Source organism: Pinus tabuliformis, chromosome 4_1, assembly GCF_031772625.1.
Source record: "Pinus tabuliformis cultivar Carrire ecotype Pingquan chromosome 4_1, CPIR1, whole genome shotgun sequence".
Lineage (NCBI taxonomy): Eukaryota > Viridiplantae > Streptophyta > Pinopsida > Pinales > Pinaceae > Pinus > Pinus tabuliformis.
In genome coordinates, this window is record NC_142303.1 from 741,805,080 (window position 1) to 741,829,716 (window position 24,637).

Genomic DNA, 24,637 nt, shown 5'->3' on the forward strand with positions numbered 1-24,637 from the left:
CTGAATGGGCCACATGTATCTGTATGTACTAGCTCAAGAGGCATGCTAGCTGATCCCTCTTTCTCTGGAAAGTTAGTCCTAGTTTGTTTTCCAAACTGACATGATCTGCATATGGTGTTGTCAGGAATTTTGATAACTGGAAGATCGCGAACTGCCTGATATTTGCATGCTTTCCTTATTTGTGAGAAGCTTAGATGTCCCAACCTTCGATGCCATAACCAGTGCTCTTCATCCTTGCTAAGATAGCATTGTTGTTGTCCTTCTTCAAATATGTACAGATTATTTGGAGTTCTTTTGCCTTTGAGTACTGTTTTACCTGTATCAAGATCACGAACAAGACATCCATTCGATCTGAAAATAACCTCGGTTTTTTGATCACACATCTGGCTGACACTTAGAAGATTATGCTTCAATCCATCAACATACAAAACATTTCCAGCCTTGACCTTTTCTTTCAAAGGAGCAATACCTTTTCCTTTTATAGTTGCAGGAGTATCATTTCCAAAAGAAACTTTCTTTCCCTTTTCTAAAGTAGAATAAGATTCAAGTTTTTCTTTATCACCTGTCATATGTTTCGAACATCCACTGTCAATGTACCATAGATTTTCCTGTCCTTCTGCATAAAATGCTATCCCACATCTTTCTGTTTGAGGTTCCTTTATTCTCCATGTTTTGGTGCTTGTGGCTTGTTCCTTTTTCTCCTGAAACCTGCTCCTGCATTCAAAGTCTTCATGACCAAAATTATTGCAAATAGAACATTCAACTTCATTTTCAAGAACCGAAAAGTTGTTATAGGTCCTTTTTGTAATCCCTGTCATACTTCTTTGTTTTTGTGCTTCCCTAGTCATGATTGTTTTATATGCAACACATTGAGCTGCTTTGTGACCAAAGTTATGGCAAGAAAAGCATTGTCCATTGAAGAAGCTTCTGCGGTTATTGAATCTACCAGCCAACTGATTGTAATTTCTATTTTCATTTATTCTTGAACCAAACTGAGAAGATTTTACCTGTGGCTGGTTGTAGCTTTTGTTCACCCTTAAGATGGATTATCCCTGATAGTTTCCGTTTGTAATTCGTCCCTGCTTTACCTGATTATCTTCATTGTTCTTCTGCTCATTTCTTCTTGCTGCATCAAGATAACCTTTTGAGGTGGATGCTTGAGAGGTTTCTCCATTATAGCCCAAACCTGTCTTGTTTAGAGGAGACCGCTGCACATTGATAATCTCATCCAAAGTTTCAGATCCTTTGACAAACTTGAGATTAATAGCTTTTGTTTTCTCAATTTCTTTTCTGAGACCAACAATTTCACCTTCTAGTTTTTCAAGATGTTTTTCCTTTTCATCAATTTGAAATTGCAAAGTATCAATGATCACATTCTTTTCTTCTATGCATCTCTTGAGTCTAGTAATTTCATCATAGAGATTATCCACATCTACAGCATCCTTATAATCATCATCTTCAAATTCCATTAACAACTTATATTTATTACCTTGTTCATCTTCATCACTGTTTGATAAGCCATCACTATCTTCATGGGTGTAGTAGCTTTTCTTATTTGCACTTTGTTTCTTTTTCCATTTGGCAGGTTCTTTTCCTTTATCCTTATAAGGACATTTTGCAGCATAATGACCTACTCTTCCACAAGCAAAGCATTTGAAAGGTAGCTTACCTCTTAACCTTCCAGAACCCCTTTGAAGATTTCTGACAAAATTTGATTCTTCTTCCTCTTCTTCTGGAACATGGCTTGCTTCATAGTAATCTTCTTTGCCTGATGCCTTAAAAGCAGCTTCCCTTCTGTCTGATGGACCTCCCTTTCTCATTTCATAAGCAGTTAGAATTCCATGTAGCTGAGACATAGTGAGAACACAGAGATTTTCCTTTTCTTCTATTGCAGATACTTTAGATTCAAACTTGGGGGATAATGATCTTAGAATCTTTTGAACTACTATAGTCTCTTTTATTTCTTCACCCAAATTTTTCATACAATTAACAATCTCATCTACCCGGAGAAAATAATTAGCCACACTTTCATCATTATACATCTTGAGAGTCTCATATTGAATCCTGAGAGTTTGAAGTTTAGCTTGTTTTACCTGTTCATCTCCTTCATAGCAAGTGATCATTTTGTCCCATATCTCTTTTGCTGATTTGAAGTGCATGACCTTCATGAATTCTGTTTGGGATATACTTCCTAATAGAGTACTGACTGCTTTTGCATTTGTTTCATACTGCTTTTTCTCAGCTGGATCTGTAGGAGTAGCTGAAGGAAAAGCATAGCCTGTTTCTACAATGTTCCAAACTTCTGTACCAAGAGATTGAAGATACGCAGTAACTCTTACCTTCCAATAATTGAAATTTGTCCCATCAAAAATAGGTGGCCTGATTGATGCTTCTTTCTCGTAGTTGCTCATGATGAACGATCTACCTTCAAGCGATCAAGCTTCTCTGAAGGACCTGCTCTGATACCAATTGTTGGAAATAATACTGAGAGGGGGGGTGAATCAGTATTATCAAGCAATTTAATAAATCTTCCTTATTTAATCTTTGAATTATTTTTGCATATCAGTACCATAAAATAATGAGCATGAAAAATCAGATAGTCACACCAAAGAACACAAGATGTAAGGTGGAAACCCAATGTGGGTGAAAACCACCTGCTGCAATATGTCTCTATCTTCTTTCAAATTAGAAACTTCTTTTACAATGATTTTGTACTGGTGCAGTCCTTTACCAGTACGCAGGCTGCAACCTGCGGAGAGCTACAACTCTCTCTCTTTCTCGTTTTCCAGTCTACTCCTGGAAGGGAGCTACAACCCCCTACTGCTTTTCTTAAAGCATCAGATGATCAACAAGTACATAACAGATATAGACCACTACAGATATCAGATCAGCAATAACAGAACTAACCCAGAACACCTTATCAACAGAGAAATTCAATCAACAGAACATTTTAAAATAGAGACGCAGTTTTCCTTTCTGTGGCCTGCGACCAGACGCTGTTGACCTTCTGTTACTCTGCGTCCACACGCAGATGTCCTTCTGCTTCGCTGCGTGCCCACACACTGTTCCTTTGTCTGCTCTGCGTTCTGTTGCTTCAGGGACGCACCCAAGTGTACTATCGCGCCGCGTCTTTCGCTACAGAGACGCACCTGAAAACACTATCACGCCGCGTCCTTCTGCTTCAAGGACGCACCTGAACCTTGATCTCCCTGCGTCCCCACGCAGGTCTCTCTACTGTACTGCGTCTCGGCGCACTTGCCCTTTACAGTACCTGCGTCCCGGTGCACTTTTCCTTCACTGAACCTGCGACCCTTCAGATATAAAAGATATGAAGACTTCAGAACAAACCCAAACAGTCAGATCTACCAGATCTGATCATGCGCCATAGAGATCACAGTCCATTAGAAGATTCGCCCTCTTAGATCTGGACTAGATCTCACCAAATAAGATATTCAACCCAAGACCAATGCTCAATCCAAATGAACTCCTTTACTTTATATAGGCAAGCTCCTCCCCAAAACATGGAACAATACCACGAGCCGACACCATAGAAACACAAAACCGTCGGCTAGATACCACACAAGAAACCCCCACGTGCTTTTCTCTGCCTTGAAATGTGTGCACTGGGTAGACGCACCCCCTGAACGGCTGGCCGGCGTCCCTGGACGCGGGTTCTGCATGGTATACCTGCGGGGACGCACTTTCTGAACCGATAGTCTGCGTCCTTCTTAATTTTTAACAAACTGAGAGCCTTACCACTGGAGTTGCCATCAAGTACAACATCTGTAACATACATTCATACCAGAAAACATAATGCCAACACACCCCCTACCCTTGGGATTTTCCTAAGACCACCTCACCCATATCCAAAACCTTCCAACAATCCATAGCTCAACCAAGAAATAATTCCATCACACCATGGCTATTCAAAAATGGCAAGGCAAGGCTAAAACTAGTGTCAAAGTAGAAAAACCCCATGTTAATGACAATAAATGAACCAAATGCACACATACATGTACCATGCATGCAAAAACTAGCTAGGAAATCCTACATGAAAACTGTTACCTGCAAGTATTCTCGTTGAAGATGCTTGATCCAACTCTTCCTTTCTCGATCCTTGTATTCCTTTTCCTTGCTTGTCTTTCATTTTGTTTCTTGTTTTCCTTCTCCTCTTGATACTCTTATCCTCTCTGAAACCATTTCCAAAATTGAACTAATAAAGGGCCCCAAATTGATGTTGTGATGTCTTTCGTAATTCATGCCTCTAATTTCTTCAATTTTATTCTATTCTCCTTCAATTTATTCCTCACATGCAACATGCAACCTTTCACCTCCATTTTCTCCTATTTTCCTTTATTTTGATAAAATAAATGCCAATAATTCATTTTTTCCTTTTTCAAAGCCTTTGACAATGCATTTCCGATTTCTATTAGACATAATAAACAACAAGTGATTCCCACTAGGATTATTTGCCTAGCATTCAATTTGGAATATGAGTCACATGACCTTGGTCTTATTTTTACTTTATTAACTTTATTACATGAACTTTTAACTCAAGGTTGTGAAACTCTTGATTGGTCTGGTATTTTGATATATTTCTTCCTTAACTTGATCCTCAATGATCTTCCTTGAATGAGAGATATTACCAACTTTTACCATCTTCTATATAACTTCCTTAAATATTTATACAAATTACCAAGTGTAATTGCAATAAGAAATGACCCTAGAAATTACTAAAATGCAGAAACAAATCGAGAAAAACAACCTACAGAGTGTAACACTCTTCCTCATTTTGGGAACTATGTTATCGCACACAATAGGAGATCGATAACCTTCATTATAATGTAGGTTGTCCTCTTGTGACCTGCATTACCCTATATTCTCAAGTCAAACCACAGTTAAACTACTTCAACACCTCCATAACTTGTCCATATTCCTTTGCAAGTACCTCCAAAACCTATAGAGCCACTGTAAACCCATGTCAAGCCTCTGATCACCATTTCCAAACCTCCAAACAAGCTAAACCTAATCTAAAAGTATCAAGAGATCTTCATAAGACTCCACCTCTCAATTACCCCTACATCCTCCTACAACTCTACTGCCAATCACAAGGAGTATGATATGATCTAGATTGACATTATATCAGGACAAACAATGATAATTTCTTGTCGACATCAATTCCAACACTACAATTCCAACATGATCCCCCTTTGGCATTGACGTCAACCTCAACCTAATGTCCAGTTGATTTTATCTCCATACTCTTTCCATCTCTCTCTCCCTTTGACATTAATGGCAGAGGGAATTACCAACATTAAAGAACAATGCCAACAATGTAAGGTTTCAAATAAATACTCCCACTGAAATTCTCAACACCATGATGACTACAAGGCTACTAGAAATTGATCTTTTAATAAGAACGGGTGTCTCTCATGCAAGATAAGCATGCGAAAAAAAATGATCTCAACTACCTAACATCACTCTTGCCAACACCATGCATCCTGCCATGCTGAACATGTTTCCCCTAGGCATGTAATGGGGCTACAACCAACTTCTCTTTTTTGTTGTACCAATAATTTTTCTTCTTTGGAGTAAACCTCCTTTCCAAAGGTAAGAGACTACCCTTCATAGAGTAGTACTCCAACTGATTTTGATGAATGATATACCATGAATTACAGTATAATACAAGACTCCATGGGGAAAATACATGGTTGTAATAAGCACATATGACTGATGTGTGACTCTCATATAAGGATTCCTATCATCAACGAATGACTCTATGGACCAAATGTTTACATCATTCACCCAATGCAATAAGGTGATATTAATGATATACAAGACAAGACATGACTTTAACCCCTAATGCCCCACATATATCGTTGGATTTGACAACTTTTGCAATCCATACTAGACAATATGGTTCTCTCCATCGACAATGCACCAAACTATGAGACAATGATGATACCTAGCTTTTAAAATTGCACACAAGTGTGCTCTCCTCAATGCGTGATCAATACAATAATATGCAATGAGTTTATGACATCCATGAGAAATAATATGTGCTATATATAATAACACCAATACAAATGAAATATATAGCATGGTTTCACTCAACACCTCATCCATAATCAAGGATCTAGGAAAAACATATGTTTATCTCTCAACAACATATAAATATAATATATGTGAAAAAAAGAAACACCGATCAACAACATGTCAAATACCAAAAATGATCTGCACTAGCAATCACCATACTTAACATAAACATCTGCAACATAATGATATAATAGTAGAAACAAAAATAACATGGCATAGTGACAATGAAATATATGTCCTAAACATTATTAAACAATATAGCATAAACTCTATCTCTAGGGAACAAATTGACATGAAGAAAAAGCATCGTTGGTAGTAGATACAGAAACATAACAAGAATTTCTCCAAGATCATCAATGTGAGGCCAAATATTCAATGCATCAAAGAAGCGCTAAGAAACAACAATAACAACATGAGATTTTTTAATAAAGGACTACCAACAACTCATCAATTCATCATCTCCTTGCCTCATGCTATCAAGTGAAATACACTCTCTCCTCATACAATGAGATCAAAATCCCAAGTAGCAGAGGTATTAGGACCACAGATCATAGGAAATATACATACTCTCATAAGACTCAAACAACAACATATTCTTTACATGCATAAACTAAAATATACCTCTCTCAATCTCATCCATCACACCGTATACTAACATAAAACCAACACTCAGCAATAAAACTATTAATCCATCTCTTTCTAACTCATAAACTCATCATAAGTCATCGATATAAATTCAAAACCTCTCAGTAACAACATGCATCATACATCTATACATACAAAGCATAAATAATAATATGAACACTCTAGATATTCTAAGTTCAATGCACCATCGTCTGATATCCATACAACCCTCACATGCACGACAATACATGATATAAATGTAATCTAGTAATGTAAGCACTAGAAAAATACACTTTTTTCCATGCAAGCATACTAACATATCTGAATATTGACAAGGCTTCCACAACAAAACTCTTCTCAACATCGTCCTACGATAAACCCATCTAAAAGAGATGCATCACAAGCTCCTCTACAACACAATGCCAACATTTTCTTGGTCCATTGGAAGGAAGAATTCTCTCCCTAAATATGTGATATTCCTTTACTCCTTCACATTCTTCTCCTAGAGGAGTTCATGGTCTAAAACATAATAAAAGAACTCTGAGCAGATTCAACATTTGTAGCATAAATTATTGTAGCACACATTAGGTCAAATACATGGCTTCCATTTCTTTAAAAATACCAGAAAAATCAACATACAACTGCTCCAATTCTATTAGAAAAAAATGTGGCTGGTCTGATTGATAAAAACTAACAATAATAATAGATGAATAGTAAACCAATACTTCAAACCTCATTAACCCCCCTTGAGCCCATGCATCATCTTCTTAGAGTGCATACTTTTCAATATACAAACTCGCCTATATGGATGCACCTATAGCGGTGTCCATGCAAATCAAGATGTGGCCATATGCTCCCCTTGAGACCACGCAGGCCTCAATTTTTGGTGGGGGTCTCTCGACACACCTTTCTCAACCATACATTGATAGGATAACCATTGAAATGCACATCATCTTATTTCTTCTTGTGTAGTTGGCCTTGCATGACTTTCTCCCTTTGACTATGTTAAACCACATACAAAAATACACAACCGATGGTGATAATAATTGAATTCTTTATTATTCCCAAAGATAGAGATATAAATAAATTTTTCATGTTGATTGGATTCATCTTCCAAGGTCTGTTGGACTATCCATGATGGTTCACCTTCCACACCATTACTCTTAGCATATTAGGTGTCCAACATCCCCCCTTGTTAATTTGAAGCAGTATATATGAGTCTAAGGAGAGTGTTGTATTACAAAAAATGCATGAAAACAATTTGCTAAATATGTTCTTTGAAATGCTGGTATAAGGTGGGAGAACTTGAGGTCTCAACTGGTGGTGGTTTAAGAATGACCACAAACACTGGAACAATTAGTTCAATTCATGGGACAACTTGAAACCTAGCCAGTACATAAATTCTTGTACTAGAGGAAGTTCTTTGTAATTCTTGGAAAGGGGAGACCATTGAAGTCTCAACCTATAATGCTTGATGCATTTTCTAGAATAGTTCCAATTCTGTCTAGGATTTGAAGTCTTCTACTAGAGGAAGTGTTCTAAAAAGGGATACTATTGAGGTCTCAATCAGTGGTGGTTTATGGAAGGCCACAACTTTGATTATTAGTATGGTTGACTTTGGATCTATGCTCAGGTAGCATGTTCGAGTTGGGGCTCAGGCTCACTTAATTTATCTTCCAAGCTTGTAGATGTCCATCTATTCACCTCCTGTCAGATACAAGGTTAGAAGATGAAGAAATATCAATTTCAGATGTGTTAATACTCGAGAACAAATTCCATGGTATGACTGAAATATCTTCTTTCCAATTGAATCATATTGCCAAGAAGCGATCTATCCAAGGTGAATCTTTTTTCTTGTAAGAGTCTTGTTTCTAGGGCATCTATTTAAATGATGAGTGTTTTTATGACAATGCTCACATGGCTAAAGATAAAAATATTGATCTTTCACATGGCTAACTCTATCACAATGTTGGCATTTGATAATTCAGGGTTGTGGACAAGAAGCAGGTGAAGATGAGGTTTCTAGAAGAAATCCAACACTAAAATTTGATGGGCTTTGAGTAATATAGAATATGAAAGGACACGACCTATCCATATCCAATATTGGTTATATTCTTGTCACTAAAGAGATCTTCCCAAGGTTTTATGACCGACTTAGGAAGTGCATGCTGAATTTTTGCATATGCATGCAAATAGGCTTCTGATATGGGTATTTGATTTAAATCAACCTCAAATTTAATTACTTAATCACTTATTAGCTAATTATGATAGTATGTTTCAACTTAAAACAAAGAATTACTCTAAACAAAAACCAGTTTGGAATGATGACTACGTTGATGTAGCTCATCTTGCTATAGTTGTGACTCAAGCTACAAAAATTTCATCTTGTCTTATTCATTTTGCAGACAAATTCTAATGTCAAAGAAAGTTTCCTTTCTGTTTTTTACCATCCCATCAATGGTTGAGAGTATCAAAGTATTTATTCGCTCTAATACTTCATCATCTTTGGCCATTTTATACAGTTTATGTAAATGAAGGGTTAATGCAGAAGTAAAGCGACTAATAAAAATGTGATTCTTAGAGAAAGATAAACAAATGTATTTTCACAATATCTAGGAAATAAAATCATATGCAACTACAAGTGGAGGAAAATAAAGGTAATTTTCCTTATTCAAAGGATGAACACAACCCTTGAAAATTTTAATCCAAGTTCGTATGCTCCAATCTATAGATGGATTTGATCAAGAAGCAATATGAATAATGAGTGGGATGGCTACATCTCAAAACCCCGGATTGAAGTGTCTAGCTCTTCTTCCTATTATGTTTACTAAAAAATGGATAAATGTATTAACAACTCCCTCGAGCTATGCATTTCATCCACTATTAATGACAATCTTCCATGAAAGTTGCACAGAAGAGGCCTCAATAAAAATTAATGACATAAACACATAAAAGGAAATGTAATTCCCCTTTTTACATCAATCATACTAAATAGAATCCCTATAGGTGAAGAAAAGGTCAAAGGCCTAGAGAGTAATTCCTTTAATGAGCACAACTAGTTGGGTTTGTTACACTTGTGCGAGGACCTTGGAAAATAAATGCAGCAAGAGAGGGACCTCAACGAATTCAATAAAATCTACTTCTTATGCCCACATAAAACTTCCTTCCCTCCTACAAATAATCACAATTCGAGTACTCTATTCTATCTACAATTTTTAATTTTTTATCTTCAATTTGAGAGAAAATATTTTGTACACCTTCGTTTTACACGATACTCCCTATGGAGGAGACTAAGAATCATTTCACGTGTCCAATGCAATACACATGCCATAGAAATTATTTAGTTTCCTCAACTATGTATATGCATCGATCAAGGTTACCAGCAAGCTAGATCCCATGTAGATCCAAGCGTAATTGCTTTCACATTGCAGTTATTAGGATCATGACTTGAAGATTCTGCAATACATTATTACAATGGATGACGAGTTAGGAAACATGTGACAATAGTTCAATGCACAATATTTTAACACTTAATTCAACCCTCAACGAAAACAAGAATACACCAATACATAATTTACAGATCAAAGCATATAAAATTTTAAAATTTTCGATGTACATACCATTCTTCGACTATACCATGATATTATATATGCACATATAATAATAACACAGAGAGAATAATATATGAATGGTCATATGTGAAAGATCAACCAACACTAGAAACACAACTCTATCTTCAAGTTTTAAAAACTTTGTCACTCATATCGCCTCCTCGCACATGCATCAAAAGAGAATTCAATGTATATTCAACAAAATTGTGCCATGTCAGGAAAATGTTCAACATGGATCATCCAAGGGACATGACAAAGAAGAGACTGTGGCTTTCAAAATACTAATACAATGCATAGATATGAATACAACACATATATATCTATCATATGAACCAACACACATAATAGAGGGAGCTTCAGTACATCTTTAAAGTACATAACAAAAGGAGAACCTCATTGCTTCATTCATTATTCCAACATTCATTACAATGTCAAATTGTTTGGTATTCCCTTCAAACATAAATTTTTGGCTATTCTAGTATGGTCAGACTTGAATGGAAAGGTCATTGGTGATTAGGTGCAAAGACGTTACAACATGGATTATCAAGAACCCTCGATATACAATTTTAATGTGTCATAGATGCATAACACAAATGCAGATTAGTTACATATGAACACTAAGGTAAGACAAACTTGCAAGTAAGTAGGTCAATTAATGCAAAAATATGAAACTCGAGCCAATGATAGTGTAGAGAAATTCCTACCCTGAGAAATCCATAACATAAGAAGCTCAGACCCATGCTATTTAAGGAATAGCTTAAACTATGGACCTACATACCTTATGCTCTAATACCATGTTAAACCACATAGAAAAATATATAGAAGATAAATATAAATCATTGAATGCTTTATTATTTAAAAGATACACATATACTTTCACTACAAGAAGAAAGGACATTGGTGAGGGTCAAAATTTGTCACCATAAGCGCATTGGTGATAGTCAAAAGAGTCTTCGTCACAAAAAATTGAACCTCACCAAAGGTGGTGTCACCAAACATACAGGTATTGTAGTGACATTCAAGGTTCATCACCAATAATGATTTATAATGATGGATAGTGATCGTCACCATTTCATATAAGCAATGGTGACAAACCTTCGCTTTTGTCACAAAAAAATTGAACGTCACAAAATGTGGCGTCACCAAAAGTGTAAGTGTTGTGGTGACATTCAAGGTCCGTCATGAATAATAATTATAATAACAGATAGTGACTGTCACCATTTCATATGAACAAGAATGATTTATTGTGATGGACGTTTCATGAACATCATTATTGATGCAAATATATAGTCATGTCCATTGACCATCACCTTTTGATATGTTAGTGAGGATCCAAAATTGTCACCATAAGCTCTTTGGTGATCATCAAAAGAGCCTATGTCACCAAAAAATGAATGTCATCAAAGGTCACATAGAAAAAAGTATAGGTGTTGTGGTGGCATTCACAGTGCGTCACGAATAATGATTATAATGACAGATAGTGACCATTGCCATTTCATATGAACATCATTGATTTATGGTGATCGACCTTTCATGGCCATCACTATTGATGCATATATATATATATATATATATATATATGGTGGTGGTCGTTGACCGTCACCATTTCATATTTTGGTGGGATTCACAAAATGTCACCATAAGCTCATTGGTGATGATCAAAAGAGCCTCGTCACCAAAAACTAATCAATGTCATTCCAAATGAATATCAGGTCATCATGGAATCGAACCACCAACCTCCTACTTGTAAGGTAGGTTCTCTTCCATTGAGCTAGCACCCTTTAAATAATTAGACTTCAAAAAATTAGATCTTGAAACTTCATAAATTATAAATTCTACAAATTTCAATAAATTATAAAACTTTGTAAAGTCTTGGAAAATATTTTATTAAACAAGAAAAATAACATCAAAGTTGTAGGTCCTTACCTAATGGTTATGGAAGTTATGAAAAGTGAGTGGAGGGAAAATAGCTATGTATAAGATACTCAATATGTTCAGTTGAATACTCAATTAGAAGTGAAACACTGAAGACATTTATAGCCTATAAATAGCTTATAATTATCAAACCTAAAATTTACAATTACACCAAAAATTGATTTCTAACCATGTGAATCATGTAAATATGTTGGGACAACATAAAAAATTTCCTCTAAAACATTGATTTGCATGTGAAAAGGTAAAAAACAGTGAGTATATATGATGCAATTATGAATAATGAGTTACGCACTTTAATTGTACTGGCTATGGGGTCTAGAAAACTAATTGGGAGTGCTTCTCATTATTAATTAATTCAAGATATTAAAATACAATGATCAATAATGAAAGTGAAATTAAACCACTAAACAAATGTTAAAATTGTAAGCCCAAACTTTTGCTAATATATGCGAGACCAACAAGATATGTGGCATTTAAACACTTACACATCCACACCAATCACGAGTATCAAAAAATGTGTTTGCACAGACACAAGGAAAGCACTCTCTACCTCTAAATGATAACTATGTCCTCCCACAACTACTTCAATTGGAAAAGGGGTGTGAGGATAAGAGCCTCAAAGCAAAAATAAGTACACAATACAAAAATACACTTCATCCCCCGTCTACCTTTATGGAATACATCTAGGGGAATAACAAAAAGATCTATGGAGAATAGGAATAACAATTTCCCCTAAAGGTGCAAAGATACACTGAAGGAATAGAATATTTGTGTCTTCCAAGCCCAAGCATACAAAGAGACACCTTTTTTGTAATCATGCTCCTTTTTCTCCATGTAGCTAAAAATAGGTTAAATTCTCTTGAGAAAACTTTGCAAATTTTTCCATTGACATGCTTCTATTCTTTGCTCACATGAGGATATGCTATAGTTCAAGAAGTTCATGCTTCTCAAAAAATTTCAGATTCTCTAATAGTTCCACTGAAAACATGTAAAGAGCCTATCCATAATGCTGAAGGCAAAGTTTATCCTAAGTTGTTTGTTGGCTGAAAACAAAATTCAAGTTCAACCAAAGTTTCATACTAACCAAAAACAATTCCTACATTAGTTAATGAGGTAAATCAATTATTTAGACAACTAAACCATTCATGACCTTTTAGAATGATCAATGATTCATTTCATGATATATTTTGTTTATTGTATAAGGTTAATTATTACACCATATTATTTTTTTGTAATGATTTCTTGTTAAAGACATGTGTTAATCTCATCATGAAGGATAAGAGGATATATGATGTTCAACAATTTGTGTACACTCCATAAACTATGAGTTATTTCACTTATAATAACTATAGTTCAAATAACAACAAAAAACTCAGTAGACTAGATTGACTAGTTGGTGGAAGCTTATGGTTGGGCTCTGCATTTTACATGTGTCTACCACTTTATAAGCGCTAGAAAGCCCATGGTAGAATGAAATGTTAGATGAATGCAATGCAGCTGAATAAAATAATTAAAATGCAAAATGGTAGCTACTTGAGAGTAATAAATTCATATATATATATATATATATATATATATATATATATATATATATATATATATATATATATATATATATATATATATATATATATATAAGATAAAAATAAAACAAATCTTGATTTTGGTACCAAGTGGAAATAAATCTTACCTTTGTATTTCTTGGTTGATTAAGAAGCTCCCTTCTCATACTAATTAAAATGTACCACTCTAAACCATGTCATATAATTAAGGGAAATTCTAGTAGGTTTTATCAAGAGACACTACCTCCTTATGCTTATTCCTTGTAGGTACGTGTAGTGGTGTGTTTCCATTTCTGTCGTGTAGCTTAACTATTACTGGGTCAACCTAAAGTCCTTTCTTCACCACATCCAAGCAGTTGTCTTGATTGGATGCCATGTGCATTATTGTATGGCCCTTTTTGTGTTTTATTTGAGCCATTTCTTGATCTTTTACTAGTAAATCTCTTACAGTATTTGTGTAACCACTTCTTGTAGCCAGATGCAGGGCATTCTTGCCATTGCTTCTGGCAATCCCTATCAATTGATTGTCACTAGCAAGAATCTCATCAACCACCTCAACATGAACCTCAGATGTAGTAGAAATAAGAGGTGTGGCATTTGATAAATCAAAAGTTTTGCTGAGGTCATGGTTGTGGTTTAGAAGCTCCTTGAAAACACCCATGTACAATTTATTATAAACTTCTTATGAATGTATTATACTGCATATGTGTATATCAAAATTCATAATATGTGATCCCATAAACCAATTTAACCTCAATACATCAAAAAATGAATTCCACTATTTAGTAGTCCACAACTCACATGCATCAAAAGAGAAAATGGCATAGAGATTTCTCACATGACATGTCAGATAAAAAATCAAGAACTAAACATAAGATAATAATTTGATTTCATATGCATTATTGTTTTGAAATTTGACCTAAATTTTTTTGAGTGGGTTTTTAAAGTAGAGTATTGTGTATCATTTCTTTTCTGTGTCTCTCCAATGATACCCAATAACACATAAGCATCATGAAAGTTTTCTAGTCCAAATGGTGGTGCTAAATCACCTTGGACTTAAGGTGGTTCTAGTGCATTCTTTGATTGGTAGAGGGGAATTACTTTGATTGAAGTGTGGTTCTCTCACTTTGGTTTCATCTGTTGCATACATGATGACCATCGCTTTTCCTATCACCTTTGTCTACTACTGTTGAATCGTGTTCCCAAGACTAAGAGTGGTGAAGTAAAGTATGTTCCCTATTTTGGAATGAATTGATTATGATTGTATACACATTTCCCTAAACCTCTTTACCCAATGAAATCCTTTTGTGATGAGAATGCACTAGGACCAAATGACAATAGCCTCAGGTGTTTAGATAGAAAATGTGTAGCATGAATATTACTCACAATTATTTTCTCCAAGTACACCTTAGCTAGAGAGGTTTTAGTTCATTAAACTTAGTATTAGGGTTTGTCTCTATCAAAAGTGTGTTTTGTGGTTTTTAAAGCCGTGTGGCTTGTGGTTGGCTCTGTGCATGCACTTGGCATGACGATGTGATATGGTATCAACCATGGGAAAATAACATATTGAATGTTGGATCCATTTTTTTATTTACATATATTAGTAATTTTTGGATTAGTAACTCAGCACTAGGAATGCATAGGTGTTTCCCTGAATTCTTCCACACCTGAAATGCTTACAATGAAGAAACTAATTCTATTGATTATGTCAATATCTAAAATGAGACACCAGAAAATATTAATACGAGAATATAACATGAGTGAACAATTTTGTAAAGGAATTTTGTGTTCGACATAGTAATAAGTGATAGGAATTTATGGGTCTATTAATTGTTTTGGACCATTCATCTAAAAAGTTATGCTAATTTTTTTTAATAGTACTGGACTATGGTATGAATCCCAATGACATATCTTGTAGTATTCAAATACATGTGCATGTTTTTATTTGACATGCCTAGTTTGTAGCACTTTGTCCTCTTTTCATCAAGTGCATCCTTACCGTTAGTACTGGACTATGATATAACGTGAGTCATAGGGAAGCGGGTTCATAGGTGTGATTGTATCCTCTCATCCGCATGGAAGTGAGGTCAAGGGTGTGACTAGAGTGTCCCAACTACTCACATAGAAGGCATATAAGTGCGACTATGCCTGCTTGACACAAAAATGAAGTTTTGTGCCTAAAATTAAGTGTTCAAATGAATGATGTTTATCCTACATATGTGGAGTAGACATCGGAAGGATCTTTGAGCTAGATAGTTTGAATGTTTCCTATAATATGAAGATATATACTCAACTTGTGTTTGTAGGTCACCAAGGCATGCATAAAGATATGTCATTATGTTTAAAGTTTATGCTAAAAGAGTTTGACATGACTTAGCTGATTGATATAGATAATCATTGTTTGGATTTTTTACATGATGCTTGATAATGACTTAGAATTTTCACTTGATGTTGAGCTATGTTCTAGACTATATATCTCACTATGATAGCAAATTTGGGTTTTGACCTAATGACTAATTATTTAATGGTTGATGATTTTCCTTGATGAGAATTATATATGAGCATAGTAACTTGCAATGACTAATATTGGTTTTCGATAATAGTTTTGTGTTGACCTCCTCATTCTTAGCACATTGTTTGAAGTATTAACAATTGTGATTCAGTATGAAGCTATCTCCATGAATGGTTGGAACTTGCATGATTTATCCTTAGTGTATGCATTTGCATCTAGTGACAAATCTTATGATCATGAGTATGATTTGATGAAATTTTGATTTATATTTCTTATGACAACTTTTTGGCATGATAATATATAAATTCATGACTTGATGAGAGATCTACCTGTCACCTGGTATAAAGAATCTAATACTGTGATATTGTGATGATCTTGGTATTGGTTCTAATCTGGCATCTAAAATTTGATAAGTTGAATTAGTTGATTTTATGGTACAATATTTTGATTCTAAGCATATTGGTTTGGAAAGGTATTATGTTTCTAAAGAAGAATATATGAAGCAATCTCCCCGATCTAGATATCTCTGCATTGACAATTATCTAGTGAAGCTAAGAAGATGTGGTGATCCATACCTCTACTTCAAATGTGTTCACAGGTATGGATTTGATTTTGGTTTTGATTTTTATGTTAATGGTCTACTATTTATAGGTAATGAGCTTATGATGATCTAATTAAGAAGGTGATGGCTTTTGAAGCTCTAAATGATGAATCATGGCATGATGAATCGATTTCTTAAGTTGGGAAAATAAAATCTTTATTGCGAAGCTACTGAAGAAGTATGGGAAAGTGGAAATGAAAATCCTTGGGCACTTTAATTGAATTCCAAGAAGTTTTGAAGAGATATTGTTGAAATTGAATTGGAAACCAACAATTGATTGAAGCATTGATGTTTCGTTTTGAACACCTAGCCATATATATACATGATGTGAATAGAATGTGAGTCGATTCATGATTGATACACTTCATTCACATTGATTTGTTTTCTAGCATCCTTAAAATTACTTGCATGAGATGATCCTCCTGTGATATGTGACTACTTGGATGTACTGATGTTGATTAGGATGGATATTGATGAGATGAGTGCATTTGGATGTTTCCTCAGTATGATATGTTCCATGATATCTTGGATGAGAAGTCCATAGCACGACTGAGGTTGAATACGATGTTTCAAGAATGACTAGCCATATGGCAAGATGAAGAATCTCCTTGGAGATTCATCTAAGTAGGATTTGGATATGTAATGGATACATTATGATGAAAAAAATGGGAACCGATTGACAGATAATCCCGCATATAGTTGGGATAAAGTTAACTTCATATATTGAAACAATGTTGTTGTATCATACACGACTAAGCTTGTGGTTTGCACCTCCTTCAGAGGGAGAATGAATATGGTATCCCTTTTTGATATATATAAATGATTGTTTATGTTCTAATATGATATTTTCTTTAATGTCATGCATGAACAAGATAATGCTACTATTTCTACATAATGATGAACCTGATACTAGATATAAGGATGATGTGAGCGTCACTGATCAAGGACACTGAGCAAACTCTTCCCCCATGTCTAATCTCCTAAGGTATGGAATTGAGATAAATACCTCCTAGGGTTGACGCAAATTTGGACAATAGGGTATCACCCCTATCTGTTACCCATAGGGTTGGAGTAGTATCTCATCTTATCTTTGTATCTGTAGAGGATAGGCCAGTTGGCATCATACCCATAAGTAGGGATTGTGCGGATTGATCCTCCCCATTTACCCAATGAGTTAAGGAGGCTTAGAGGTGTGTGATCCTTATGTCTTGGTAAGTCGAGTATCTTGTCCAAGGTGGATTATGATGCAGGTGTTCCATGACATGACTATGTAGGGTGAATGTTGGCAAGATCAATAAGAAATAGGATGGGTTTAGTAGTAGCTCCCCTATATCACTTATTTCTCGATATGGGGTTGTAGTAGTAGCCCCCCCATGAGATTTTGGGTTGCGTAGTAGCTCCCCGATGTGGTTCCAGGTGTATATATGATCCCTAATGATATGCTTTATGACAATTATGTGATTTTTAGGTCTCACTCCCCACCGATATTTTCGGGTAGTAGCCTACTAATAGAGATTCTACGTAGTAGCCCAATGAATAGTGGGTGGTAGCTTAGGCTCCCCTTGGATGAAAAATTCTTCTCCTAGTTTTGATAATATTTAGCATATGAGCAGGGACAATCAAGATATAAGCAGGAATGAGCAAGAGATTAATTGAGATGATCCCTGATGACACGAGATGATGAGATACTTGAGATTGTATGTGATTTGATGACATGAAACACATGACATGGTGTAGGTGGAAGTCTCCCTAGTTGAGAGGGAGTGTTAAAAATATTAAACTATGGTCAAATTCCATTGTTGACAACTCACCTGATGGAGACAATGATTTCATTTAATTCCTCTTTTTGAGAGGACCAAAATAAACCTCAATATCACTCAAATCGGATAAGGGAAGGTGTACTTATGAAGGAAATCCCACATATGCACGTTTGATAAGGTCAACCCTAAAGGAATGTGGATGACCTTGAAAGGATATAAATACAAGTTCCCTATATCTCATTTGGAAACAATGATGAGACACTCTTTTATCTTGTTTTTGGTTTGCACAGGTCCGAGGCTCACCCATAGAGGATCAGGTTCTCTCTGAGGTGAAATTGCAGAGTCGGAAGCTCGCATCTCTGATTTACGGTTTTGGGCTGCAATTGCAAGCATAAAACAAGAAGTATTTGATTGTAGTCACATTGCACAAAAGCTCATCCATGCGACTAGGTCCTTCCAATCACACGTATAACTCCCCATCTATGCAAGTGGGGCTTTAGGGTTTTCGTAGTCCATATATGACCCCAGTTGCTCACATGCTAGGCTTAAGGGAGACACTAGGAAAGCTATAGTCATTCTCATGATACCTCCTCCATGTGACTAAGATCTAAATGATGAAATCTTAGCCATTTTAAGATTGCACTCAGTGACTACAGGGTTTGGTAGTTGACTACAGATAGTGACAGTTCATTAGAGTCTTTAGAATCAAAGTTTTGAGCATATCATAGAAGAATAATTTGCAATGGTTTTCCCCATAGTGGGTTTTTCCCTATTCTCTCACAAATCTTGGTGTCTCTATCTGTGAATTATTTTCTTCTATTTCTCCTTTATGTCTCAATGTGTTGATGATGATGATACTGTTATTTCTACATAGTTTCATATGATGATAAGTAATGATGTAAACTTGAATAATGTTATGATGTTATCAGGTAAAGCTAATATGTTAATGAAGAAATGAAATTATCAAAGCAAAGAACAATATAGCCCTATGAAAAATTAACATCCAGCACCATTATGGGGAGTGTGTGGTACTTAGATTTAGGTGACTCATTCCACACGACATGGTGTAGGGAGTTTTGCAGTGACCTAGAGGACAAATATATCTACATACATATTGAGCTTGGGGACGACGAAAGGTATAGTGCTATGAGGATTGGTAAAGTAACCTTTAAGAGGGATTCAAGATACCCTCTTTGCCTCAAAGATGTTATGTTTGTACCAAGCATGAAGAAGAACCTCATTTATATAGCTGTTTTGCAAGACCGTGGCTATGATGTGATCTTCAGTAAAGGAAAAGTCTTTATGAGACACATAGATATTGGATAAGTGAAGAAGATTGGGGTTTGTGTGAATAAAATGTACAAACGTGATGTGGAAGATTGCACTGCATTAAGAAATAAGGCAGAGAAAATGCATAATCGATATATTAGTGAACTCTGGCACATAAGACTTGGTCATTTGCACCATGGCACCCTTAAAATTGTGCAACAAATAACCATTGGGTTCCCTAAAGGGTCACTTGAGTATATGGATGTATGCAAAGGGTTGTACCTTGGGGAATTATGTAAAATCCACATTCCATGATTGAGATAATAAAGAAAATACAGTTTTGGAGAGAGTCCACTTTGATGTTTGTGGACCCTTCTTGACAACCTCCAATGGTAGACATAAATACTTTGTTAATTTTACTGATGACTTCTCAAGAAAGTTCTCGATATTCTTCATGCGGAAGAAGGATGAGACATTGTCAAAATTTGAAGAACTCATGTCACTATGTAACACCCTCCTCCCACACTTACCCAAGTTCATCGGTCTACATGGGTAAATATGTGACAAAGATTCACTATGATGTGATTTAACATCCTAAGTTCATTTAAGGAAGTGGAATCAATAGACTAAAACCATACTAACATTCCTCAAGAGCTACATGACCCTGAGGAGATAAAAAAACACCTCAGGTGCCCAGACCTTGAGTTAGACTTCATTTTCACTCACATAAACTACTAGTCGCAGGCATAAAATTGCATCCATATGATTGTAAGCCTCTAGTTGTATGCATAAGCTTGCAAACAGTGAATACAATCCCAGTTTCCCAGTTATGTGCCTCTAACCATGAGATAGGTGCCACCTTTTCAAGGCTAGACTCCAGATCATTTCTCAGAACTTGATGAAGCTTTCAAAAAAATTAAATGACACAATGGATTGGGCCAAACCAAATATTTCTTTCATCTAATTACCCCCATGCCATATTCCAAGCATGAATGTATGATCTCATGGAATAAGCTAAGAAAAACCAAACAAGGGCTTCTAGAGGAAAAACCACCTCAACCCTCAACGAATGATTTCACCTCATGGTCTAACATCACTAACGATGACTAGATTGGTCTCTACCTAAGTTGACTAGGGATCCAAAGCATTTTTTCCAGCTAGACTCTAAGACTAGTAACTACCCCCACAATTGTTGCAGGGCTCCAAAGCATTTGTCCAACCAAGGCTCCAGGACTAGTAACTCAAAACATCAAGGGCTCTAAAGTGTTTGTCCAACCAAGGCTTCCAGACTAGTAACTCAACCCAAGTTGTTCCAGGGCTTCTAGAGAATTTATCCAACCAAAGCCCCATGAACTAGTAGCTCAACCCACAGGCATAAGAAACATGAGTACCAATCAGAAAACAATCAAGTGGGAAACCCACAACACCATGGCTATCTAGAAAACAGAAAAGCAAGGAAAAACACTATCACTCTAGGCAACCCTCCATGCCAATGATAGATCATAACCAAATAACCACATGCATATGCCATGTATTCCAAAACTAGCAATGGAATCATACATGCAACTCGATACCTGCAAAGCAAGCCCACTGTAGTTTTTCATCCCACAATTTTTTCCTTCTTTCTCCAAATCCACCATATTCCAATGTGTGCAAATAATGCTCTAAGTGTGAAAGAGTATGAGAGAGTGATAGAATAGAGAAAATTTTCCACCATAGAACTATCAAAAACCATGAACTGACCCTCAAAATCCTTTTTATCATTAAGGCCTCTATTTTCTTGATTTTCCTTAATTTTTCCTTCAATTTCCTCCTCATGCAAACCCATGACCTTTCACCTATTAGCCTCACTCTCTTAAAAATAAATAATAAATCCAATTATTAAATTAAATAAATAAAATCATGAGAATTCCTCAAACCAAGGATTCTAGTTTCGATGAGAGATTCTCTCCAACTAGCTCTGCTAAATTAGTGTGTAAATTGAGAAATTGTCTCAACCAAGTGTGTCTAAGATAGACTCGGTATCTTAAGACCACTTGCTCATGTATTTAAATGTATTATTAAATTATTTGAATAAGGGATAATTAGATGAGCATGAGATACCACATGACAGCTCTATGCCTTTTCTACCAGTTTATTTTTCGTGAGTTAATTTGTTGTGCATATGGTTTTATGGTTGTATGATTCTCCTTCATGTGGTATCAAATCCATCAACCAAGTGAATATTGTAGTGTGTTTTTTATCAAAAGCACAGCCATTGTTTTTTGCTACTAGAGCCTACCATGGATTGAGCTGGAGAGAAAGGATCAAGCTTGGCACCCACCATGGGGTTTGTTGGTGAATAAAAAGGGCCGAGGCTATTGTGAAGGCTCTGATTGTGGAGATCGAGCTAGAGAGTCACCACAACCTGAGCGTTGTGAAGCGCCCTTAGTGAAGCCATCATTGTGCAGTTGTGGTTTCGTGGGCCTGCTTCGACGAAGAACCAGTTTCAGGCCATTTCCTGGAAATAAAATTATTCTGTTTGACGTGTTTGACGTCTTCACGATCATAACATTGACTTTGCAGTATGAAGCCTATTATGTGTTGTATGGAGAAGGCTAGTCGTGAATGCTAGTGAACTTCCATTGGTTGGAAACAAGGCTCCTGATTTTGAAGCAGAGGTTGTTTTTTATCAAGAGTTAATTAAGGTCAAGCTATCTAAATACATTGGAAAAAATATGTTATTCTATTTTTCTATCCTTTAGACTTCACTTTTGTTTGCCCCACAGAAATCACTACTTTCAGTGACAGATATTCTGAGTTTGAGAAGTTGAACACTGAAATTCTTGATGTTTCTATTGATAGTGTGTTTTCTCACCTTACTTGGGTTCAAACTGATAGGAATGCTGGCGATCTTGGTGATTTGAAATATCCTCTGATATCTGATGTTATGAAGGGTATTTCAAAATCTTACAATGTTTTGATTGTAGATTAGGGAATAGCATTACACAGACTCTTTATTATTGACAAGGAGGGTGTGATTCAACACTCCATAATCAACAATCTAGCCATTACAAGCTCTTCAATATGTTCAGGATAACCCCGATGAAGTTTTCCCAGCTGGGTGGAAGCCAGGAGACAAACCAATGAAGCCATATCCCAAAATGAGTAAAGAATACTTTGAAGCTATTTGAAAATCACGATGAAAATTAAATATAGCTTTGGTCCATAGTGTTGCATTGTGGTCCAAGTGAAGGTTTAATATGGATATTAAAGAATAATGCATTCACTTTTGATTATTTTCTTGATATGTAGTTATTTTTATGTCACCTACATTGAAGGAATGACTACGAAGATCAACGTTTTTCAAGTTTGGTCGGTTATTAACCGAAGCTGGCATTTGCACGCTGTCTGGTGCCATTTTCAGCAGTTCAAATGATTAACTAAAGACAAATCAGCAAAATATTGGCTAGCTCAAAACATTCAATTGTGCAAAGGTGAATTAAATAGGAATTCCGTAGAATCGATGCATGCAATTACGATTTCGCATGTGGTTATAGTTTTCTGTACAAGACAAGTTGCTCGGCTTCAATTTGCGTTCATTTTTTTTAGAAATCCTTTTAAACCCTTTTGGATAAGGTATGATTTTAATTTGTAAAATTTTTATTTTGGAGTGATAAGGTGAAAGTATTTTTTATTTTGGAGCAAGAAGGTGTGACTTATAAATGTTTGGAGTGATAAGTGAAGATATTTTTGTTGTATTTTGAAGAAAGATTTAGTTTTAGAAGATTGAGTTAGTGTACATTTATTTTTTAAGACAATTTGCTTCAAGGAGTTGTGGGAGCGTAGCATTCTCATTGTTTGAGAAATTTCATTCACGATGCTGTGAAGGCTAAGATTGATGTACTTCAATAATTAATAAAATCATAATTTTTGTGGTGTTTGTGTCCTAGATTAGCCCGAAATTGAATAAGGGGATCATAGGTACACACTGTGTCATGAATGTGCTTGCATGACATGTCTATTTTGTAAAGATTCTCTTTTTCTTATGCTTCAACAAAACAACTACATGCACATAAGGAAGTTTACATATACAAGTCATCCATTCAAGCTCCTGTAATCAAGCTTAAAGTACACAAGCACAAAGCGTCACTTCATCAACTTGATAAGATGATCTTCCAACAAGCACATTTCACATTATGTAATCATAGAAATCAAGTTAAGGACGCTATAAAATCAAGCATTTCAAGTCAAGACATTTCTACATCAACATCCAACCAAGCTGTCATCTACGTCAACAAATTTTTTGCAGCAATTCAACAACAATTTTTTGGCAATTACACTTGCACCATGTTTTTAATAAGATCAATACAAAATTGTAACTTGCAAATCATAATTTGTAATTTGAATTATAAGGGTGCATTCCTTGTTGTAACCGACACCCTAATTTGAATTGTTAAGGTGAATACATTAAGTCAAGTAAGTCTTCAATTGAGTCATCAAGATTGAACTGGTCATTCGTATCTTGGGTACATTTTCGACGGTGTTCAACACCCTTTCCTTTTCTTACAAATCATCACATTTAGTGAGTACATTGAAGAAATCACAAGTGTCAATAATCAATCAAGCAAGAATGAAATCAATCCAATGTTTAAATAAAGTGTTTCATTCAATCAAAGCAAGCAAGC

General features: G+C 35.6%; 1 pseudogene; it reads left to right on the plus strand.

Annotated features, from left to right (window-relative positions):
• LOC149178279 (2-Cys peroxiredoxin BAS1, chloroplastic pseudogene) overlaps positions 1 to 23,143 on the plus strand; it is a 134,299-nt pseudogene extending 111,156 nt beyond the window's left edge.
• Positions 23,144 to 24,637: the final 1,494 nt, after the last annotated feature.